The 7,288-nt window shown below is 41.1% G+C and overlaps 1 non-coding gene across 1 annotated transcript; it reads left to right on the top strand.

Moving 5' to 3' along the window:
* The first annotated feature begins 6,859 nt into the window (after nucleotides 1-6,859).
* LOC120590566 (5S ribosomal RNA) lies at nucleotides 6,860-6,978 on the top strand. The gene has a single exon (XR_005649730.1). It is a non-coding gene; the product is annotated as a 5S ribosomal RNA (ribosomal RNA).
* The last annotated feature ends 310 nt before the right edge of the window (nucleotides 6,979-7,288 follow it).

Genomic DNA, 7,288 nt, shown 5'->3' with positions numbered 1-7,288 from the left:
TTTGAATTTATATAAACAACAATAATAACTAGAGCTAACATTTATTAATCATTTGCTATGTGTCCAGGGCCCCTGAGACTACCCCACTTTAGAAGTTCACAGGAATTGAAAGTCTCGCTCGTGTACCCATAACACTAGCAACATAAATATGTGCCCACAACTTAACCGCCCTGGCTAGGAGATAAGGCACTTGCTAAGCAAGTTAATAGCTTAGTAAAGAGCCTTGAACAGGGTTTCATAAACAATTTTTGGTTATAATTTGTGTTTCTCAGAGCATTTATCTTCTTTTTTAAACACTTTTTTTCCCTTAGACTCATATTAACTCTTGGTTGGGTCCCCTGTTGGTGCTTTACTCACCTTGGGGACATCTAGTAAGTTTCTGGGTAACCCAATAGAGTCTTTTGTCAGAGGCCGAGGTGGAAAAGCCAGGCAGAATGAGTTTGCTCATCAAGATATAAATCCTTAACCATTAGAAGGAAGTGGGAATTTGAGCAAGTGACTATCATTTGACTGTCCCCAGGCCCCTGAATGCTTTCCTTGGTCTCGAGCAGATCAAGGACTGAGAAGTAAATGACATGCTGATGTGCAAGCCAGTCCACTTTTGTTCTCACTATCGGAATATAACAGAAACTAGAGAGCCATTCTAGCTGGCTGCTACGTGGCTACCTACACAGCTTTCAACATTCTTAATTGTTTCTCTCAAAGAATGCTGTTATGTACATAGACAAAACTTGTAAAGGCACAACAGAGCATATAGTTAAAAAGTAAGTTTTCTATCCCACACTGTTCCCCACAGGAACCCACCATAACCACAATTACCAGTTTCTAATGCTGCCCAGCTGTGGCACCCTGTGAGAACTACTATGCTTGGCAGAGTTGTGGTGAAGATGCTGGCTCTTGATGTGGCTGCCAAGGGTGGCTCAGGTAGTGGATTTTATTAAGCACATATGACATCTCCTGATGATTCTCAGGGGCTAGGAGATCAGAGCATGTGGGAAAATGGACCACAGAAAATTAGGAATTAATAACAAGGTGGCCTAATTTGTACCCATAGATTGGTGCAGTCTGGGGAAATTCAGTGCACTATCATTATAGAAATGGCATATGTTCTCAGGTGAAAGCTTAAAAATACAGGGAAGTATATATGCACTTACGTAAGTGCATGTATATACATCTATAAGTTCACATACATATATGTATGCACTTACATATATATATCTGAATATATATGATGCAGTTTTTCCCTTCAATATGGAGCCAAGCCCCAGTCTCCAAGTCTCATAGCAACCCAAGAATAAGCAAACGATGTCTCTAAGAGAAAGAAGCTGAGACTTCTAAGGTCACCAGGAATCTTATCCCACAATCTTATTTCTTCCGCTGGAACCGCAAGAAGGAGCAACCATCGCAGTGGCAGCCAGCCTAGGCAAACATACCGCAGCCCCTGGCACCAGCCCATTGTAAGCACTGGCACAAGAGTGAGCGCATGTTGATCCAGGACAGTCTCAGTTGCCACCTGATGTAATTAAGAGTCTTACTCCAGTCTCAAAAAATGTCCCGAGTTTGTCAGTAAATTATTTGATCACTCTAAGTACAGTTCCTCTGTGCTTTGTCCCCCCCAGCACAGGTCCTTTGAGTACTGAACAATTATGGATTTCTGAGCTGGGGTGAACTTAGGCGTCTAGCATCTTACAGACCCAAAGCTGAAACCACTTTCTCTCCCTGGGGCCTCTTCTGGATCCAGCATCCCCTGTTTCTGGGGCCCTTGAACACACAAGGGCCAATTCCACCATCGGTCTAGACAACAGAACTCCTTGCCCTCCCTTCTACGTTCGGCTGCCCTAAAATCCCTATGTTTCTTTTCTTCAAACAAGACCTGAGCTCAGTAGCACAAAGGTAAGTTACCCCCGAGAAGGGTAACTTTTCAGGATAATTCTTTTAGCTTCTCTCTAACCTAGCATCTCATCTGCAGTACGAGAAAAAGAAGAAAGTAAAACTCCCCTATTTTCCCCAACTAGAAGTTTCCAGTGGCTAATATTGTTAGAGCATATTCTTCTGGTTGTGCATGTAAAGTCTTTTTTTAGAGCTAGCAGTTTCATAGCTTTTCTGGGTAGACAACCATGGTTTGCAACTAATAATCATGTTGATACTTTTCCAGTATCTACTTATTTAATCCTTTAAATATTCTTATTTTAGAGTCTAAAACTTCTAGGATGAATTTGAATAACAACAGTGACAGCAGGCCTTCTACCATAAAAAGTGATGTGTGCTATTGATTTAAGATAGGAATTTATATGAAGGGAGTAGCCTTCTATTCTAAGTTTACCAAAATAATTGCTTTAGTTGTAATTTATAGAATAAATTGTCAGTGTTTTGATTTTTCATTTTTGTCCAGATAAATGGCACTGGAACTAGACCTTAGCTTTATTCAGTCAAACTTTTCATCTTTTTCTCTTCACCTAACGTAAAATATTAACTCCATTGATCATCAAACGCCTGGGCTTTGGAATCAAACACACCAGTGTTTAAGCCGGGCTGTGAGACCTTGTTAACTGTTCTGAATTCCACTTTCTTTATCTGAAAATGAGAATAATAATACTGATTTCACGGCCCTGATGCATTAACTTGTCACACTGCCTAGAATATAGTAATCATTCAACAAGTGCATTAGTATAGCTGTTCTAATAATTGTTATTATCATTCTCTCTTTTAATGGGATCAGAGTAGAAAAATCTCTTTAGAAAAGATTTTTGAATGAATAAAAGTGTTCATTCTAAAGCTATCCAAGTTTTTTGTGCTCTTTTCTTTAGAGGTGGTGGGGTGACCAAATGTCCCAGGTTGCCCAGGATTGAGGGATTTCCAAGGGTAAGGGACTTTTAGTGCTAAAAATGGGAAACTGCTGAGCAAATCAGGACAAGTTGGTCACCGTAGATCTTGGTGCTATTTGGTTCCTTTCCTGTTTTTGTCTTATTAGTCAGGCTTCCCCAGAAGACAAAGATAGCATTCAAAGAAAATCATTAAAGACCTGCTGATTGAACAGACACCATCAACATCACCTTAAAAGTAATAATAATATTTAGAAAGGAACAAAATCTCTTTTTCTGAAGAACTTTTCAGCAAGTCGAGAAAAACGCTACTGGGATAATTTTAACAGAAGAGCTAGAGCACTAGGAAGCTGGCTATTCTAGTGGGGAAGGAGGTAGAAAAGAGAAGCTGGGGTACTTGACATGCTTCAGATAGTACAAATCTGGTGCTCCTGATTCCCAGGAGAGTGTGGTCAGCGCCACCTAAGGTGAGAGAGTAACAGGAAGTGGTGCAGAACTGAGGTGTCGCTTTGCCCTCTAGAGAGGTTGGGCCAAGCCTGGAGGTGATGCCGGCTTCATGGAATGTGGCCAGGACAGTTTCTGCCCCTCAGTGTCCCAGCCTGGACCCAGACAAGTCTCTGTCGGGCTGCTCTGATTAGGAGCAGTAATCATGGCTGAGGAGATTCAGAAGGATCAGGGTCAGACCTGGATCCCTGGGCTGTGGCACTGCTGAGGATGGAGGACGAGGAGCCAAGATCAGGGGCACAGTGGGAAATAGTGCTCGCAGCTGGGTAAACTCAAAGGGTTCAAGAAATAGTTTGTGGGTGTGGCTGAGGTACTAAGAGCTTATTCTTATTGGGTGCTAGACAGGTTGTGTATTCAATAAAATAGTATAAATTAATGTATAGTACTATTCATGGCACATAGTTAAAACTTACTATATGCTAGCTATTTTTAATTTTTGTACCTCAAAAATTATCAACTAATTTTTGGTATATAAAAAAGAGACTAAAAGTTAAAAAATGGATTTCTTTACTGTGACTAAAAGTTGTGGAAGTTGTGTTTGTTCCATCAACATTTTTCACTGATCTAAATAGGCAGTGTGGAAAGATAAGCATTTGTGTCTACACTGCCTGTGGCAGAGAACAAGCAATGATGACAAGAGCACATCTGCCAGGATGAGGCCACTAGTGATCTCTCACGGGCCTCCCAAGGTGACATCATGACCTCAGTTTACCCACACAGACCAAGATCCCTAATTTTGTTGATCCACAAAAAGAAAACTTATAGCAAGGGATTAGTTCCATACATTACTCAAACTTACAAGAGTGATGTACAAACCAGTGTATTTTTTATTTGTGGTTTAAAATTTTTATTGTTAGTATTTTTGTTTGTAAATAGTGTAATAAGATGAATGCAAGAGAGCCATGCACGGACCAATGGTGACAATGTGTCACTAGAGAATACTGGATAGGCAATTAGCAATGTCTGACTTGACAGGGCATCAACTGCTTAATTTTCAGTGAGAAATTGCTATCAGAATATTGGAGTTCTAATGATCAGTGCTAGATTCCACCAGCTAGACCCCAGCTGGAGTGATTGCCTGGCTTTGCTGACATTGCTCCCGTGGCCATTGCTGATTATTCTAGGGAAAGAAACAGACACAAGCTTCCCTGTCCTCAGATTTAGAGATTGGATTGAGAGGCACAGAATTCCCTGGGGTAGAGCTGCAGTTATGGCTGCACACCTGGAGCAAGGATTTGTGAATACCTAGAAGGCCCCCAGAACTCCACTGGTTCCTTCTCTTCCTAACCCTTTCTCGCTCATCTCTCCCAATGACCCTCTCTGAGCTGTTCTAGAATAGCTGTTCTTCAAGTACTGGCCTTCACTTCCTTTCTCTGTTTAAGCTAGACAGAATCTGCTTCTATTCTTTACTCCCAACACTCTTAGCCAATTTATGCTCTTACCCTCTTTAACAATTTAGAAGCGTTGGATGCTGAAGAACCCCTCCCCTGCTGAAAACTTTTTCCTCCATGTCTTTGCTGCCTTTGCACTCAGGCGGCTTCTTCCGCCACAGCGCTTTCTGCATCTGCACGGTTACGCCTCCTCGTTCCCCTGTCCCTGGATGGGAAGCTTCCCTTAATTTGATGTCTGGGAATCTTTTTTACATTCTCGTGTATTCATCAAGAATTCGAATGACCCAGAAATCCCATCACCTCAGCTCAAAGGACTCCAAATAGACATAGTCGAGCCCCAACAAAACGTCCAAGGTCTAGACGTACATTTGTGATCGTCTGTCTCCACCTATTGTCATCTCAAATTTGGTTTCTTTAAAACCAGACGCATCATTTTAGCCCTCAAATAAGATTCTTTTTCTGTTTTTCCTATTTCTATCAACAACAGCACCATGCCCCCAGCTCAAATATCAGAGTCTTCTCTAATTCCCATTTCCCATCTGGCCAGTGCACAGACGCTGCTGATTCTAACCCTGTGATTTTTTTCATCTCAGCAGAACATACCCACTGTCATCTGCCATCAGGTCTCCTTACATTTCGCTTGCTCTTGCAGGGCCCCACCCGATTGTCGTCTATATCACTGCTTAAGTCTTTCTAAAACTCAAATCTAATCACAATATTTCCCAGAAGAAAAGCCTTTCTATTAAGTAATTCTCAACTGGGATGTTCATCAAAGTCACTTAGGAGTTTTGAAAAAGTGCAGATACCTGGACTGCAAATAATACTAACTCAGTTTCTGGGAGTGGAGTACAGGCATTTGTATTTTGAGAAAGCTCCTTAAGCTATTCCGACGTAGACCTGTGGTTAAGAGTCATTGCTGTGTTGGAACCTCAATGCCTAGTCAGTCAGTCTCATCGTGATATTTAAGGCATCATCTTTTGCTTTGCCCCCTTTTCCCCTTCATTCCTTCCATATCCCAAAGTCTGGCTCAAACAGATTACAGCAGTTTCTCTTTCCTGAATCCCTCCCGACATCACACCTTTCATTCGTCTATTCTTGCTACCAGGAATACCCATTCTTCTTCATTTCTATTTCTCTCAATTATACCTTTTCTCTAAGATCAAGCTTAAATAAGATTAATTTAGATAAAAATACATTTTTATCTATTCAGAATAGTTCTTGAGTCATAATAAGCCCTCTTAGATACTACCTAATGTCATTATGATGATAAATAATAAATTCTACTTCCATGAATCCCTACCATCCCCTAAGTCAGAACTTCTCACTCCTTCCTCTGTTTCCATTACCCTCTGTTTCTGCTCTTTTAGGGTACTTGTCAGATTCTGCTTCACTTTACAGTTATTTTTGCACCTGCCTTACCTCTCCTGGTGAAGTGGAAAATTGTTGGTGAAGCTCTCTTTTGGTCAGGGACTATATCATATTCAAAATTCTACAGTCCCTACTTAGTTTTGCTCATAGTACATGCTCAACAAATTTTTACTGTATTAAATTGAGTTATAAATGGCCTATCCTAACTGCCACCCCAGCCAGAACTAGATGTTCAGGGACATTTCCAGGCTTCTTCTCCAGCATATTTTGTCTCAGAACGGAGCAGGGGATAAGCCTGACTCAGAGCTTTTAAATTAAAAGTGCATTTATGTGGCTAGAGAATTTCCCATTAGAGCTGGAGGAAAAATACATTAATATTTGTTGAGTACATACTGTCTACCAGGATGCTCTAGTCTGTTTGCCCTCGGAACATTGTGTAACATAGGGCTGCTTCTGACCTATCCTGTATTCTTTCCTTCCCTTGTTTGCTTATTGTTAACATTTATGTCTGATATTTACCTAGCACACCTCTCCGGGTGTTTTGAGCATTGTAAAAAGGAAACAGTTCACTGGGTGGCAACATTATGTACTCAAATTTTCCTCTGAGTATTTAGGACCAGAGCTGTTGAGCAGGGCAGAATTTGTGACTGATGAATTAGCAGCGCTCTTTGAAAAGTATAGTGAAAATACCTGGATAATTTGCCCATTATTATCAGCCAGGTGGCTGTTTAAATGGTTTTAGAAGGAGGATGAGTTTCAAAAAGCAGCAGTCTTGTCTACAGCCATGCCACCCTGAATGCACCCGATCTCATCTGATCTCGGAAGCTAACCAGGGTCGGGCCTGGTTAGTACTTGGATGGGAGACCACCTAGGAATACTGGGTGCTGTAGGCGTTAAAGAAAATAAAATAAAAAATAATAAAAAAAATAATAAAAATAAACAAAAAGCAGCAGCAGCCTTACCTAACCCCACACCGACAATCTTGGCCTGGTGAACAGTACTAGAAATGGAGATTCACCTTGCTGAGATAAGGGGCAAAAGTAGCTCTCTGGGCACTGCTCCCATGTTGGAAAGTAACTAGCGCCACGTGTAGGTTGGCCGTATAACTTACTGCTTAATCTTGGACATTGGAAACAACAAAATAAGTTGGGACTATCCTAGGCAAACTAGGACCTTAGCTATAAGGGAATATCTCATCCCATT

Source organism: Pteropus medius, unplaced genomic scaffold (assembly GCF_902729225.1).
Source record: "Pteropus medius unplaced genomic scaffold, Ma_sr-lr_union100, whole genome shotgun sequence".
Lineage (NCBI taxonomy): Eukaryota > Metazoa > Chordata > Mammalia > Chiroptera > Pteropodidae > Pteropus > Pteropus medius.
Note: the sequence above shows the minus strand (reverse complement) of the source record. Positions and strands in the feature narration are given on the sequence as shown.